The sequence below is a fragment of the Vicugna pacos genome, chromosome 11 (genome assembly GCF_048564905.1).
Source record: "Vicugna pacos chromosome 11, VicPac4, whole genome shotgun sequence".
Taxonomy (NCBI): domain Eukaryota; kingdom Metazoa; phylum Chordata; class Mammalia; order Artiodactyla; family Camelidae; genus Vicugna; species Vicugna pacos.
The window spans coordinates 35,649,101-35,667,642 of record NC_132997.1 but is presented as its reverse complement, the minus strand read 5'-3'; positions in this window follow the sequence as shown (position 1 = coordinate 35,667,642).

Below are 18,542 nucleotides of genomic sequence, written 5' to 3'. Positions count from 1 at the left end.
GATAACAAAAATATATAAATTACTCATAGAGCTTAACAGCCAAAAAATTAATTAAAAATGGAAAGAGTATTTGAGTAGACATTTTTTTCCAAAAATGACATACAAATGCCAACAGGTACATTAAAAGTTGCTCACATCCACATGGGAAAGAAAATAGTGTACATTTATGGTCTCACCCCAGGGCTAGGTTGACTCACTCACCCTCTATGATAGTACATTCCAAAGATACCTATCCAGTCTGGATAGGACCACCATATTATATCAATGACATCATGTTAATAAACTGATAAGCAGGAAGTGATAATTATATTGTAGGCTTTAGTGAGATATAAAAATTCCAGAGGATGAGAGATAAGCCCTGAGAAAATTCAGTAAATATCAGTGAAGTGTGTAGGGGTCTCATGGCCTAGGATATGCCAGAACATGTCCTCCAAAGTAAAGGATATGTTAATGCACTTTGAACCTCTCACAAACAAGAAAGAAGCATAATACTTGTTAGGTCTATGGATTCCACAGCTTGTAGCACATTTGAAATACTGCTCTAATCCACTTATTGGTGGCATAAAAGCTTTCCAACTTTGAAGGGATCTAGGGCAATAAATGTTTCTGTAACATGCATTTTTTTATCCTTGGGTAATGCAACTCAGTAGCACCTTCTATACCAGAAGTATCTTTAGTGGGAAAAGATGCCATGTGGAATTCATGGAAAGCCCCAACTGGAGAGTCACAAAGGAGACTCCAGAAGTCTGGAGCAAAGCTCTGCCATCTTTAGCAAAGAAACAACTGTGTACAAAACACAGCTTTGGGTTTACTTCTGGGCCCAGGTAGAGGAGGAGTATCTGACCATGGAATATCTAATTACCACGTAGCAGTCACCCAAGTCTCAATTCACTGTAAGATCCAGCGGCACATACAGGATTGAACATGAGTAGAGCCAGAAAGTACTTGCTGGCAGCATGACCAGAGGTTACAGACCTCTGTGTCATCTACGGCTTGTGCCCTGGTGCCACTCTCTTAGCTCACATGCATGGCTGCTTGGACGGAGGTCACTTATGACTAACAACAGAGGAAGAAATAAAGCTTGTTCACAGACAGGCCAGCTTGATATGTTTGTTAAAACTCCAAATGAACTGCTGCTGTATCACAGCTCCTCTCAAAGTAGCCCTGAAAGACAATGGTGAGGGAAAACCCTCCAAATGGGCAGTGTTCGGGACAGGAAACCTAATTGCATATTATGCATAGACAGAAATCATCCTAGGTAGAGATAAACTCATGAGCATGTCAACTTTCTTGGCTTGTTGATCAAGGGCCTAGACAGAGAAAGCTTGAAAAATTTGAAATAAGAAGGTGTGGGGGAACATGCATGTGGGTGGAACCATGGAAAAGGAAAGTGTGAGGTCTTCTGTCACATGTTACTGCCCACTGAGAGCACTCACAATGGAAAAGGCATAAACAGCCATGTAGTGAAAATGACTCAGCCAGCTGAGATCAGACAGCTTACGTGTTTGGCAACCATAGAGCTGGCATAATGGATATATGACCAGAGTAGCTATGGTAGCAAGGATGGAGGTTCTGGAGGAATTGACCGCAAAGCATGGGCTCCTATTTACCAGGGCTGATCTAGCTGATGCCAAGCTGCCAGTAACAGACTAACACTGAACCCACAGTGTGGCACCAGAACCCCCCATTAAGAAGACTGTGTACCCGTGTGGTAGCAAGTTGATTATATCAGACTTCCCTACACTGGGACGGGTGAAGCATCATCCTGACCATGATTGACACATATTCTGGGTATTGGTTTGTCTTTTCTGCCTCCAGGGTCTTGGTCGCCATCACTATCTGAGGCTTACAGTGTTTATATCCATCTACATGGAATTCTGTACATCACTTCAGATAAGCAACCCACTTTACAGTGAAGTGGGTCCTTTCACACACCCCATCCTGCAGAAACCATTTTCATGGTGAGCAGAGAAATAACCCTTAGAAACATAGCTGAGGCATAAGTTTGGACACAATTCATTGTGAGAATAGGGCACCTTCAAAGTATAATATTTATGCAAACCAATGACTTCATTATGGTCCCATGCCCCCAGCTAGATTACAAAGATTTAGAACTAATGGGTAAAATCTGATGGGCTACACTTGCCATCAGTCCTAATGACCCACTCATGTTCACTATCTAATAGAAAAAAACATGCATTTGTGGTATTTCAATATGTCTATAGTAATCAATTTACAAATATACCATTTAAATATAATTTATTTTTAGTAACAACAAAACCTATTCAACAGCCAGGAATAGCTCTAACAAGAAATATCAGATCTTTATGGATATAATTATTCATAAATGAAATTATATTTGCACATAAATAAAGCTAAATACATGAAGAGATAAATGATTTTCACTGATGGAAAAACTCAATACTATAAATATATCAACGCCTCCTTAAGAAATCTATCCTTTCAATTCAATACTCATTAGAATAGTTCAATATTTTTAATGGGATGTGAAATTCTAATTCTGATTCTTATGACTGAGACAATTTGAAAAAGGAAAATTAGTAACCATTTTCCTTATTGCTTATTATCATCTAATATAAAGGCAAGGACTGTAAAACGATATGCAAGAATAGACAGACATATCAAGGAATAGAAAGTATAGGCATTTTCACATTTATGTGGGAGGTTAACACAGGATAACAGTACTATTTAAGTCAATGGAGAGGAGTGGGCTGTCTAATATAACTGCGTGGAAACTTTAAGCTATAAATGCGGGGAAAAGTTAGATCTCTACCTTACATACTACTCATAAAAATAAGATCCAGATGGGTTATAGAACTAAACAAAAATAATTTAAAAAGCTAAAATAAATATTAGAAGAGAGGATGTTTATGCCTTAGGAATAGGAAAGGCCTAAAACTAGAAATACATGCTAAACTCATAAAGACTGACAAATATGATGAAATCAACATTTAAAACTATAAAATCAAAAACATTTTAAAAAGATTAACAAAGTATAGACATTACTTTAAAAAGTTAAAGTTGTAAGTACATATTAATACCATATATAATAGACATAAGACCAATATCCTAAATATATGAAGATCTCCTTTATTCAATAGAAGACAAACATAAAAAGAAAAATCACCAAAATATTTGAAGTGGCTGTTTACAGTCAAGGAAATATGAATTGCCAGTAATTTGTACTCACTGATAGTTAATTTCTTATCTGGAAGTGTCCATTTAAAGCAGCAATGATATCGCTTAAAAACCATGAGCATAGTGAAATTTTCAAAGTTTGATAAAATTGGTGATAGCAGGGTAATAGGTTTAGTGGGACTACACATTGATATAGCTGCTAGAAAGGCAATTTTTAGTAACTTGTAATAACTAAAAACGGACAAACTGTGACTTAGAAATTCTTCTTATTAACTCTCTTGGAAAAATAATCACTCAGATTCATGAAAAGGCAGGTACAGGGATGTTCATGGTAACATTATTTGTAATAGCAAACATAAAATAAAATCAAAATGGAACAATCTAAACTCCATCAATATAGAAATAGTGGGTGCTAAAAACACATGGAAGGTATACATTCAGTGGCATTAAGAGATCTTCAAGACACATTATTTAGTGACAAAAAAAGTTACAACACAGTATGTGCAGTGTGGTAAATTTATATAAAACAAAACCAGACAAACATTGCATAAGCATAGAGCCATATATATCTATAGATCAGTGCTGTCCAATAGAACTTTCTGATGTTGGAAATGTCCTATAATCTGTACTGTCTAATACAGCAGCCACTAGCCACATGTGGCTTGAAGCATGTGAAATGTGGCAACTGTGACTAAGGAGCTGAATTTCAAATTTTATTTAATTTAAAATCTTTTATATTTGAGAAACTATATGTGACTAAATGGCTCCCTAATGGAGGTTAACATAGCTGAAAATCCACATATATGCATAATAAATCATCTATGGAAGACTATATTCAGGTGTGGAGATGTAACAAAAGTATATTCCTTTATCACTCATCTCATAGGAAAAGTAATCATTTAAAAAGCAAAATTAAAGAAATAGCTTTTCAAAAGATGTATAAAATCTGTGGCAAAAAAGAAAACAAAAAGAGAAACACTGGTCAAATCACATTTCCTTAGTAATAACATACTCCTAGAAACATGAGCATGAGGGAGTGGCCAACTGGTCAACCCCTATCTAGAGCTGGGCATGGCCAGAGAGAGCTGGTGCTGCCATCTGAGCTGAGGTCCCATTCTGGGGGGCAGAGCAGGAAGGGCAGAGGCTTCTGAAGCTTTGAGGATGAACTGGAAGGATCTACATTAGCAGCCAAACAAGCAGTGGGGTTAGGACTGAAAACAGAGGGTAAGAAGTGTTAGGATCAGGCATATGAAATAACAGCCTGGCTGGGTGAGCCAGTGTTGGGGGCTGGGAGAACAAAGAGCACTTCGTCCACCAGAGATATCCTCTCATCATGAAAGCCCATGGGCATCAGCCCACAGCTGATGGATGGGCCGTGCTGGGTGAAGCACACACACACACAATGGACACTCCCATTACTGCACTTATTCAGATGAGTGGTATCCTTTCAACCTGCTCTTTTTATCAACAGACCATGTCCCCTGTTAATGAATTGCTGATGTGCATGGTGAAGATGGGTCAAGCAGAGAATTAGGGCAAAGGAGCAGCTCCCCTTCAGAGTCCCTATTGTTGTGGCCTGCAGACCCAGCAGGAAGAGTCAGGCGGTTTGGTTTAATGATGGAGAAATGCCTCGCTGCTCCCTAAGTACCTCAAAGTAAAAGAAGAATAGCTGGTGGGCTGTTTTACAGAGCTCAAAGTAGCTCATCCAGCTCTAAGTAGGAACAGACATGTTTGTGTATTCATTTCCAGCTTTCTAAAGTTAATAAAAAAAGATCAGATTAAGGGGCCAAAATCCATAGATAACAGCATCCTGAATTCATCATCTTTCTCAAGAACAGGATCTGGTCCCAGGGCATAAGCTTAAAAGCTGAATATTCTCCATCAGAATATTTTGTACAAGGTGCTAAGTGCTTTCCACTGCTGTGTATGTGAGTAGATAACAAACATGGTGATGAGGAAGGAACTCGGATTAGGAATGACTGAATGCTGACTCTGGTCCGTGATAGTATCTTAGCAATTCTTCAGCTCTGTTCAGTGACTTCTCCCCAGGCACTCAGCCTGCACCATTCCATACAATATTCTTGAGGGGGCTGGAAGAGGGATGAGGCTGTGGGGAAAGAAATGGGGCAAAACAAACAAACGAAGAAAACCCAACAACAATAGAAGCCAGGGAGGGGCCCCAGGCAAGATAGGGTCCAAAAGAGATATGCCAAAACTAGGGCAAGTCGGGCAGGTGGTGGGAGGCACAGGTCCCATCTGTGCCTCCAACATCTCTTTTTGGGGACAACACAATCAACCCAGAGCAAGCTGGACACATTTCTTTTCACAATGCTACCCTCATTTTTCTTTCTCTGTTTAACTTTTAATCATCCTGGGAAACCTCACTTCTGGTGTCACTTCTTCCAGAATGCATTCCCAAACTTCCAGGTTGGACTAAATGCTCCTTCTCTCTCTGCTCCAACCATATCCCCATATATATTCTCTATTTTTGCACATACAGTATCATAGTGAGAGTTATCTGTGTCCTATAGTAACGGTGAGACCACGTGCAGTGTGTTTCTGTATTCACAGGGCCCAGTAAGGCACAGAATGCAGAGTAAGGTGTGTGCTAAATGTTTTCTGCAGTCACTCAAATAACCTTGAACACACGACTTGATGGGTAGTCTTCTCCCTATGTGGTTTTCCAGGGAATACTGACACCCCAGAGTTACATCTAAGTGCCTGGAAGTCATGTGCAATGAACTGGATGTCCTTACCTCTCCCCAGACTCCAAATTCATATGTTGAAGCCTAATCACCAAAGTGATGGTTTTGGAGTCAGGCCTCTGAGAAACAGTAAGTTATGAGGGTACAGTCCCCATGAGTGGTCTTAATGCCCTTATAAAAAGAGGAGGAGACATGGGATCTCTCTCTCTGTGCTCCCTACCATGTGAGGAAAAAATGAGAAGGTGGCCGTCTGCAAACCAAGAAGCATGCTCCCACCAGATTCCAGATCTATCAGTACTTTGATCTCAGACATCCCAGCATCCAGAAGGTGAGGAATAAATGTCTGTTGTTTAAGCCCCTCTATCTATGGTATTTGTTATGGCAGCTGCACCAACTAAGACATCATGAAACACTCAAACCACCACCTTTAATCAGGGTGAGGACTCTCCTATTCTAACCCAGTGCCCTTTCAATGCTTTTCACTGAAAGATGAGGCAGGCTAAAGTATCAGGGCATTATTAGAAATAGCCAAGTTGAGACAAACACAGGGCATCACTTGGAAAAACAAAAGTCCTTTTTCTCAGGGCAGGTGATCAAGCAAAGTGTATGAATGAGTGACTACAATCTAAGGAGGACAAAGTTACCACTCAATGGCTATGATGTTTTAGAATAGCCAGAGAATCCAGCAGCACCCTGGAAGAAGCGAGTTTGGCATGCGATGGATGATGTTTCCACAGGCAGCAGGAGAATGGGGCAGGATGCTGTTGTTATGACAGATATGGGTTCATCCATGAGGCATGCTGGGCTTCAGAGCAAGCTGGTGTAAATACATCCGGAGTTGAGAGAACAGTTTTGGCTGTAGGTCTGTCTCCTACCCATAAAGGCAATATCCAGTAGCTCAATAGCTCATATCACAATTTTGAAGAGGACATGACTGGTCTAGAATGGAGCTGGTATCTCAGGAGCTCTACACAGTGGGTAGGAAGGCTACAGCAGCAGGCATCTCTGGGCACAGGCCAAGGGCTTATGGTAAAGTTATATTTCCATAATCTGACTTTCAGTGGAAGAAATGGCCCAGGATGTGGAGAAGGCGGGCATTAGAAAGGCACTTGAGACCCAATAAAAATGACCTTCTAAGTCAAGAGAGAGTTATAATACAAATGGGGGAATTTGACTCTAATCTGGAAACCAAAGCATGATAGCTGGGCAAACAGGGCTTAGGTGAAGTCTGCACAACATGGAAACAGAGGCTCTTGAAAGGCACAGACACAAAGCTCAGGGCAGCAAGACCAAATTCAGTGGCTTCCTGCAGGTGTCCAGGAAGTTACCAACACACTGGGGTTTTTGTAATCTCAAAAGTGGTTGAGCCTACCAATGAGCTGGGCAGGCCTGGATCAGCCAGAGAATAACACTAATGAATGAACTAAATTTTAATGGACTAAAAGGGATTTATATTGCCCTTTTAACAGGAATATCTAGATAACACTGTCTGTTTGCACAATCGGAACATAACAATATGAGAAGAAAGAATTGATATTTTAAGGAAACTGATTATGAAAATGTTAAAAGAGTCTTTATAGACACAGTCAAGGAGCGCAGGCGTGCATTATGAAGTCAAACACCCACCAATTCATGGCACCTAGTGAGACTTTATGCACTTTGGGAAACTTTGCTGGCTCCAGGGTGTTAGCCACATAGCTATTTGGCAAAGCCATGAAAATAAATGGCAACCAGATATACTCACTAAGAATAAGGCTGGGATTTTACTGAAAAGTGAGATTCTCTGTCTGCTCTTTTCAGTCCTGTTTTGTCTTGTTTTAAAATGATCCATGCTCAGGGGGACTGTAGGAGCTCTCCAAATATAAACACACAAATTCTCGGGACCAGAATATGAAGGGGAAGAACAGAGTGGATAAGAAAATGGAAAAACATATTAACTATTAAGGATTTTATTGCTTTCTAAAAATGGAAGGGTTTGAGGCCCAATTGAACCAGCCCTCTGATCTCAACAGGTGGTGACCCAATAAGTGCATCTGGCCACATAGGGCAATTATCCTACTAAAGATGACACTAGCAAATGAGCAAGTGACATCTGCCATCTTTCCCACATCTGCCAAAGGGGACACTTATAAAGTCTGCCCTGTCTGACTCAGTGAATCAGGGTAAAGATCAAATGTGTTAGTTACTTGAGCCACAAGTGGACGTAAAGGTAAAATTTAACATTATCTCCCAGAACTGGGAGAGACCAGTTGAGCTCCCCCAGCTGCAATGAGACCCTCAGACTGCTGCCTTGGAGCTGCTGTAATTTGATATGAAAGTAAGGCAATCACATGTAAACCAAACACTCTGGGAATTTTTGACTCTTGACTATACACAAGCCCATGAGAACACTTCACAATGTTCTACACCAGTTCCCTGTACTAAAGAGCTCCACGTGAACTCACATTATCTTGACCTCTGTTCATCTACTATTTCTCAAGTGGAGTTCTCAGAAAGTATGATGCTGACCCTTTGCAAGAAATATGCACAGAAGGTCAGATTGCTCAACAATAATACAAAGGCACTGAGGGCTCTACCATTCTCCAAACAATGACTTTCCTAACTTTCGCATGTGCAGTTGCTGAGTCTGTTTCCAATTATCCTGGGAAGCTGCAACCGTGGTCTCACCCTTTGCTCAGAATACAGTTGGGCTGCTGTGGAGAGCAAGGCACAGAGAGCAGTCACCAAGAGAGGGTACTTCCATTTATGTGATATCGGCACCACATAGTTGGCCACCATATATGAGATGTGGGGGCAAAGGGAACACTGTTCCTTCAATGTGTATTTACTGAGCACTTTGATATTTGGAAGCTATTGAAGGCATTAGGGAAATAAAAAATGGGATTAGATAAAATGTTTTTCTGTGAAGCTTACAGATAAAGGGAAGCAAAGAAATATCTATATCTATACGTAAAACTTTATATCAACATCTATCTGTATATATTTTTTTTACAGTGTGTGTATATACAATTTAATTACACATAGCAATAAGTCTTATGAGGTCAAATAAAGCAGGGTTAGGACTAGTGGATGAGTGTGTGGTTGGAGGGAGGTTATTTATTTTAAAGAAGTGGTCAATGAGAAGGTGATGCTTGAACAGAGACTTGACTGGAGGGCGTGTTTGGGAAGAACAATTCTTGCAGATGGAGGGAATGGAAGGATCAATGAAGTGATATGAGTTATAGGAGTGTGGCAGAGGGGTCAGGGCCAGCAGCCAAGGCTGAGGCTCTTGTGGAAACTGCAGACAACGCTGTAGTCAGCCTCTCCCCACCTCCCACCCCTTAGCCCCTTCTCTTGGAAAAAGTCTTCTTCTCTCAGGTACCCAAGCTTGCACTCATCTTTCTCCTTTCGTCTCCCTCCCATATTTCCCACTCCCTCCATTGTGTTAGCTGAATATTTCATTGATCTATTTTAAACCCTTTGTTGAAGTCTAATAGATACACAGGAAAGGGCCCAGAGATGTTCACCTGGATGAATTTCCAGGGACTGCGCACACTCAGATTGAGACACTCAGCATGACAGTACCCCAGAAGCCCCTGCACTCTCTTCCCTAGGCACCTCCTTAAAGTAACCACCAACTTAGTTAATTTGGACAGTTTTCATGCTTTATATCAATGGAATCATAAGATATGTGCTTTCAATGTCTGGTTTCTTTTATTTTGTTTAACATGGTATTTGTGAGATTCTTCTGCGTTGGTGTGTATCACTCATTGTTTATGGTACCCTGTTGTGGGAATTTACCCCAATTTATCAATTTGTTCTATTACCAATGGCCATTTGGACAGCTTCCAGCTTTGGTGTATTATAAATAGTGCTGCTATGAATGCTTTAGGATGTAAAGTTTGGTGAACACTTGTATGCACTTTCGTTGAGCATATATGCCTAGGAGCGGAGTTGCTCAATCAGAGAAAAAAATGCATATTAAGATGGAGTAGATATTATCAAAGCACTTCTCAATGTTGATTTACTTGAAAATAACATTGATTTTTATGAAGATAAAGTAGTGCATATTAATAGTTGAAAAATTGGAAGACAGAGTAAAGTAAAACAAAGTAAACTATGTATTAGCCTTTATTTTTATACAGGTCAGCCCTCCCTTTTCCTGAAACCCATGAATAGCAAGGCCTGACTGTACCACACCATTTTATACTAAAAGGGACTTGAGCATCTGTGGATTTTGGTATCCGCAGGGGTCCTGAAGTCAATCCCCCATGGATAGGGAGGCCGGCTCTAATTGCAGAATTGGAATCATGCTATACATCCTCTGTTTTCTTTTTATATTGTAGCATTTTCAACATTGATTAGATATTTTCAAGTCAAAAGTTTTAGATGTGTCAAAACAAATTTAATGATTTAAACTGTTTTTAATATTTTATTACGAACAGTGCTTCAATGAACAATAGTACATAGATTTTTATGGACACTTCTAATTATTTCCTCAGAATACATTTTGAGGAACAGAATTTCTGAATCAAAAGACTTAAGTGCATTTAAAGTTCTTGCTTTATACCACTTAATTTCTCTCTGAAAATGGAAAACTGAACTCATTTACAGTTCCACTAATATTTGGCTGATTCATTTCACTGACAACCTAAGGATATACTATTTTATGAATTAGCATTTACACCATAGCTACTAAAACTAAATATTTATTTGTTAATTGACTATTTGCATCTTTGGTAACTTCTCTGTTCAAATCTTTTGTTCATTTTCTGGGGTACTCAACTTTTTTATTGATTCCGTAGTACTGTACTTTTTCAAATTATTAACTGCATTTTATCATGTTATCTTTTAACCTATATTTTATGATTGCTAATATTTTGTGAAAGAAGACTCATGCTCTACAGACAGAAAAGGCTTGAGAGCTATAATTTACCCTCCTTGAAAGGAAAGTGAATACATGTTTTGGAAGTGCATCTGGACCCCTTATATCATTTCTACTTATGGTGATCTATGAATTGCTGAGCATTTGTAATTGTAATGGCAATTGGAAATGTGATTAGCTCTCATTGTAACTTCTAATAAATGAAAGAACTAGAAGTTATCTAAGGGGCTGCTTCATCTAGTGTCCTCTTCGTACAGATGGGAAAATTGAGGCACGTAGGTTGTAAGAGACTTGTTAAAAGGTTATTACAGTAGGCAGGTGTCTGGGAATTAGAACTCAGGTGTCCTTCCATCCATCACCTCACTGAGTCATGAAGAAAAATCATGCCCTCTTTGTATAAATTTAATTTATGTTCTGTGCACATAGATGCTCATGTTGTATTTCTCATTTTCTCTGGTGAGCATGCTCAGTTTGTGAAGTGCTTTGGCTGCTTGGGGTCCCTGAATACCAACAAACACCTGAGAACCTCTGATAAATGTCTGGCTCTTCCCTCCTGGTGGTCAGAACGAGGTCCCTGCCTCTGGTCTGATTTCCTAGATCACCGTGTAAACCACCATGACAAGTGCACATGTCCCTTTACACCTCCTCCAGGTCCCTTCTGCAACCCTGGTGCCTGAGGCCGGTCTCCTCCACGATTCCTTTCTGATGCTCAGAATCCATACATGAAGGTAGAGCCTAAATGAGCTCCTGGAGCCCTTCCAGAGCCTTGTGGGAAAGTTGGGATGCGACTGGTGCCAAATGGGCCTTTGTGCAAGTTGGACAGGATCCAGAGATGGAAGGATGTCTGAATTCCTCTGAGCGCATCCTTTCAGTGGACATTTCCCAAAGCGAGACTGGCCCCAAAGGATGACATTTCCTTAGAGCTCAGTTTCTTGGCAACGCTCTTCATAAATCTACAAGGAAGTTTACTTCAAAACCAAAAATCTGGATTCTATCTCTCATCGTAAAATCAAACTTGCAGAAAATTTCAAAGTGGCATGTGAAACCCAGGTTTAGGGTTGAGTAATCATGGGGAGCCACACTTCATGGTTGGCTGTTTATGACAGTGGGGTGGGCTCACCATCCCGACCAGCTTGAAGTCATCTGGCCTCATGGTGTGAATCAGGAACTGCCAGGTCATTCAAGAAAAAGTCTTGCAGAGATTTCTGAATTGTAATACCTACATCGTTCCTAACTAAACTAGCATTTAACAGTTCATATATTAACCCTTTTTAGACTGCAAAAGTATACATGTAAAACTTTCATTTTGCACAAACTTACAAACAATCCAAGGTTGGAATGCATAATATATGACTAGCATTCATTCCACATGTCCTGCTTCAAGAATCTTTAAAGTGTAGATAAGCCGTAGAACACTGGCTAATGTCTAGATTAAAACAATCAGTAAGTCACTAATAGTTTTTCCATTTATTATTCAGGTAAAACAGGGTTTCCTTTCTTTTTTTTAAAAATGAGTTAATTTTTTTAAATGGAGGTACTGGGGATTGAACCGAGGACCTTGTGCATGCTGAGCATGTGCTCCACCACTGAGCTATACCCACCCCCGACAGGGTTTCATTTTTTAACATTAAGTTTCTTGGTTTTAGACTCTGTGTCTATTAATAAAATAATTTCAAAGCTACTCTAGGAATTGTTCAAATTTTATGTCTTCTTTTAATCAAGAGAACAAAGTTAGGCCAAGGCTCCCAAATGGAAAACAACATTAATCAATGGCAAAGTATGATTTAAACTAACCGCCACTGGAATTGAGCGATGAAAAAGAAAATGCTCTCATGTGTGTGCTGTTCTTCCCTGCAGTGAAAATAGCTTATGCTTTGTTTGTCGAATTTACCAAGGGAGATGCAGCAGAAAATAAATCACAGCCGATGGACCTCTTCCTTCCAGCTGTCAGCATAGTCAGCACTGATCACCGCTAACATAGTTATGCTTCATGTTGATTTACCCACACAGCACCCCACGCTCACTGAAATTGTTCCCAACAGAGCTTCTTGATTCCACGGGAATCTGAGAAAAGGTCTTGGGCTGAACACACTGTGCCTTGTCCCCTCCAAAGCCCTTCCTGACAGGCATCTGTTTACAACAGCAGCCTGGATATCAGACTCATTAAATGAGTATGCTGAGATCCTGAGATCCTGCTTCAGTCAAAATATCTAGATGTGTTTGGGAACAATAAGTAACCAGCAATTAGACTGAGAATTGTGTTTGCTGTTGCTCAAATTCTATGTAGCAAACGTGAAGTCACGTGTGGTTCTGTGTTCAGAGTTGACTGGTCTTATTCTTGTCTCCTTGTCTGTTTCTTCTGTTTTAGTTTTGATGTCATGAGTTCATTATTTTCCCCTCAGCTTGACTGAGGTATGATTGACAAATATAATTGTATATATTCAGTTTGCACAATGTGATTTTTTAGAGGTGTACAGCGTGATGATTTGATATACATAGATACCATGAAATGATTGCCACTTTCAAATTAATTAATACATCTGTTGCCTTACATGGTTGTTTTTTTTTGTGTGTGATGAGAATACTGAAGATCTGCTCTCTTGACAAATTTTAAGTATACAATGTAGCATTATTAACTATAATCACCATATTGTACATTAGATCCTCAGAGCTTATTCATCTTATAATTGGAAGTTCGTAGCCTTTGAGTAACATCTCGCCTTCCCTTCTGCCACCACCTGACTCGCCCCAGTCCTAGCAACCACCTTTCTACTCTGATTCTTTGAGTTTCCAACTTTTTTTAGATTCCACATAGAAGTGCGATCATGGGGTATGAGAGTAGGGATCCTTGCCTTGTTTCTTATTTTAGAGGAAAGGCTTTCAGCTGTTCATCATTGGATACGATGTTAGCTGTGGTCTCGTCATATATGGCCTTTACTATGTTAAGGTATATTCTTTCTATATCTAATTTGTTGAGAGTTTTTATAAGGAAAGGATGTTGAATTCTGTCAAATGCTTTTTTCCCTCATCTATTTATTATATGATTTTCATCCTTCATTCTGTATCCAATGGGTGTCATACTTATTGATTTGTGTTATATTGAACCATACTTGGATCATGCTGTACGATTCTTTTAACATACTGTTGAATTCAGTTTGCGAGTATTTTGCTGAGGAATTTTTGAATCTATGCACATCAGGGTTATTGACCTATAATTTTCTTTCCTTGCAGTGTCCCTGTCTGGTTTGGTATCAGTCATGCTGGGCTTGAAAACTGAGTTTGGAACTGTTGCCTCATTATTAAAGGGAGGATTTAGTGAAATTGCAGAGGATAGTAGGCATTTGAGGGCTGCAGAATGAGAATGGGGTAAGAATGAGAACAAAGCATCCCTTTTTCCTGGTCACATGACGAGAGCATATCACTAAGACCCTCAGCGACTACATCAATGAAATTGGAACCATAACACCTGCCTTACCTTGATATGAGGGATGAATGGAGATCATGATTGAGGACACACTCTCTGAAATAGATTCTTGGAACAGAATAGAAAAGCCACAAACAGACCCACACAAATATGCCCAACTGATTGATGATCAAGGTGCAAAGGCATTCCAATGGAGGAAGGAAAGCATTTTCAATAAACACATAAATGGTATGGGAGCAGTGGGGATCCCTAGGCAAAAATAAATAAAATAAAATAAAATAAAATAAAATAAAATAAAATAAAATAAAATAAAATAAATGTACCTTGACCTAAACTTCATATCTTATGCAAAAATGAACTCAAAATATATCAGAGATTTATATGTAAAATGCTTTAATCAGGTTTTATTAGTAGTAACCCCAAACTGGAAACAATCCAAATAGCCTTCCTTTGTCTGCTGAATGGTTGTAAGGCTAGGTGAAGAATTCTTAGACTGGGCATAATGCATAAAAGAAAAAACTGATAAACTAGACCTCATCCAAACTAAAGTCTTTTCCTCTGTGACTCTGTTGAGAGGATGAAGGGAGAAAGTACTTGCAAACCACATATCCAAGAAAGACTTGTATCCAGAATATATGATCTACTTAAAAACTCATCAGTGAAAAAAAAATCAAATTAGAAAATGAGCAAAAGACATAAACAAATATTTCACCCTGAAGAATATATGGATGGCACATAAAAACATGGAATGATGTTTAAATCATAAGCCACTAAGGAAATGTATATTAAAATCACAAGTATCAAGTATCACTATACACCAGTTAGAATGGGTAAAATTAAAAAGTACCAACACCAAATATTGACAAGAATGTGGAAAAAGCAAATCACTCATACAATGCTGGTGGGGATATAAAACGATGTAGGCACTCTTGAGTGATTTTTATACAGAAGTTTATAGCAAGAGTAAAAAATGCACTTATCACATGACCTAGCAATTTCCTTTTAGGCATTTATCTCAAAGAAATGGAAACATTCAAAAATATGCCCATGAATATTCTTAGAAATTAGTTACTAATAGCCCAAATTGGAAGTAACCAAATGCCCTTCAATAGATGAATAGTTAAACAAACTGTGGTACATCCATTCCATGGAATAAAAAGCAAACAAAACAAAACAACAACAACAAAATCTGGATGGAGTGTAAGTGAAAAAATGTAATCATAAGTTTTTTACTGTATAGTCCTATTTATAAAGCATTTTAAAGTACCGTATTAGTTCTTGAAATGCTATATTGAAAATTACAATGATGAACAGGTTAGTGGTTGTCAGGTGCTGAGTGGGGAGGGAGAAGAAGGTGTCTGTGGCTATGAAGGATAGTCCCAAGGGTCTTGTGATGGAACTATTTTTTGTCTTGGCTGTGGTGGTCATCATACAAATCAACACATGCAGTAAAACTGCATAGAACAAATACACACACATAAACAAATGAGTACATATCAAATGGATGAAATCTATAGAAGAGAGAGAGTTCCTATTAATGTCAGTTTCCTGGTCTTGCTGTTGTACTAAAATGATGTAAAGAATTACCACTGGGAGAACTTGGATAAAGTAAACACAGGATCGCTGTCTTTCTTACAACTGCATGTGAATCTACAATGATCTCAATATAAAAAGTTTTTAAAAATGTCAAAAAAAATGATGGAAGATAAAGTAAATTAAACTTCAAGATGTAGAGCAAAAAAACCAAAAAGGTAGTGTGAGCAAAACGTATGCGGCAGAAAACACCTGAACCATAGTCACATCCAGAGAGAACTGCAGAAATGGTGGCTAATGTTGCATGTGGATGCACTCCACAAAATAGGTAACAAGAAGCAAAGAAACAAAAACAGAAGTGAGGTCTTGAAACAGGGGCTGGAGACCCAGAGATGTAGTAAATAAAGTTTTGGGATGATAGCTGTGCAATTTACCAAGAGAATAATCTCTGGGATTGTGGCAGCAAATCAGAAAACTCCAGGAAGGATTTCTCTCTGGGAAAAATAGAGTATTTCATGCCATAGACATTAAAATTGAGGATTTGGATGAACCTGAAGATATGTTGAAGGCACATTATTTTTCTTACAAAGGAAAAATAAGAAAGACAATTAGAAACTCCAAGAAAAACAGAAAGCTTGGAAATCGTGACCCAAATGTGCAACAAATTCAAATGTACTATATTTTAAGTAATTGATGCAGAATAAGAAAACCAAATATATTTTATCTCAATGCTATGAAAATGTGCTGTTCAGGGAACATATCATGAGACCATACAGAAATGTAATTCTAGCAGACCATGTTACCACGTGATGAACAATATTTTTAGTAATAACAATGTAAATATCATTATTTAACTTATAAACTTTTGAATTCAACCATAGACAATGTGTGGAAAACATAGTTATGATTATAAAACAGACAGTGACTCTTAAAACCTTGACAATATAGAAATAAAACTGACAGAAGGTTAAAAAGTAGAAATGAGAGAGAAAGACTAATATTTTCATCTTTCTTAAGGGAAACTTAGAACAATGGAAATAAACATATGTTATTTAAATTAACAGACAGTTAATTGACCACCAAAGAGAAACAATATAAATGAGTAGTTTCAAGCCCATATTCTGGTGCCAGCTAGCCAAGTTCAAATCCCACCTATGGCACTAGTGGTTTTATTACATTGAGTAAATGAGTTAAACTCTGTACTTTTCCTTCCTCATCTGTAAAATACAATTAGCAATAGCATGTACCTCAATGTTGTTGCGAAGATGGAAGAAGTTAATATTTATAAAGCACTTAAACAGTGCCTGACAATAGGAAGGACTGTGTAAGTATTTGATAAATAAACAATGAAGTTTTGGGAAAGACTTGTGGGAGGAGGGTAGGAGTGGAGTGTTCAGAGAGCTGAGTCATCGCAGTCATTGTGAACACTAGCCTAGCACTGAAAAGTAAGGAACGGAAATGTTTTCATGTTTTTAAATTTATGAAGAGAGAAACTAAAACAAGAAAAAATGAGAGGAATAGCTTTAGGAACAAGGACTGGGCATGGAGAGGGATGAAGTATGACACTGCCTCTTTTTAATTTAAAATGCCCACACATGCATGCACACAGATGCATGCAATTGAACACATACACATGCACATACAACACACACATGCATGCACACATGCACACACACAACACACATGCATGCACACATGCACCCACATACAATGCACACATGTTGTCAAGCATAAGGCAAAGGAGAGGGATAAGGCCTGACAGATTCAACTGGCAGAGGAACAATGAATCATTTTTAGATCAAGACAATTTAGTACTCACACCAACAGCAGAAGGAAGAGTAGCCAAAGGTGCCAGCTCCCTGTGGCTCTTACCCAGGGTGACACCCAAACCAAAGTGGCCAAATGACTGCAGCTTGAGTGATAGGACATCCTTTGCTGAGGAGCCAGCTCTAGCTCAGGGGCTTTCAACTTTGCTGCTGTATCCTGAGCAGAAAGGATGAAGGCTTCCCACTTCATCAGAACTTGGGAGGAGATGGTGAACAGTTTTGTGACAGCCTCCCCAGGGAGGAAGATGGCCCCCTACAACAGCTCTTCACAGGCCTCCCATGCTCTTGTGTTCGGGAACAATCATGGGCCAAGACCTTGATCAGTGGTTCAAGCCTTACCTGTGTGGGTGGCCCAGGTGGATACACACAAGGTGGCCATGATCATGATATAATACATGTGTACATGTATATGTAAATACATAGACACATCAAATGTTGTTATGACTGAAAATATTGTTCACTTCATGGCAAAGTAGTCTTCTATGTGTGCGTGTGCAGGGTATGTAGTAGTGTGGTATATAGAACACAGCATGCAGTAGCATTGTACAGAGTACATGGTGGGGAGTCACTCACATCTAGGCTGTCACTTGGGTGTGCAGGAGCAGGACCAAAGTGACCCTCAGCAGGCAGGGAAAGGGACTGGGGCTGACCAGTGTCTGAGAAAGAGAAGCAGTTACACCCTCACATCTTGACTGTCTTCAGAGGTGAAATTTACAGACTCAGTTTAGAAAAAAGTGTAGAGCTGTAGGATGATTTGAACATGAGTAACAGAAATGACTAGCCAGATCTGAAAATGAATAATGGAAGCGACTAATATGGCTCACTTAAAAAAATGCACTTTCTCCCTAGAAAGGGCCACTGAAACTGATAACAGTGAGATCACTAGGGCTAAAGAGTCAGCATGGGTCCATGAGGTGACTTAATATTATTCCAAACCCTCAAAATAAAATGATTTCATGCAGAACAGAAATTGTCAGGAGATGCCACTGTTAAGGAAAGAAGGAAGGATGAGATATCAAAAGGAAACTTTC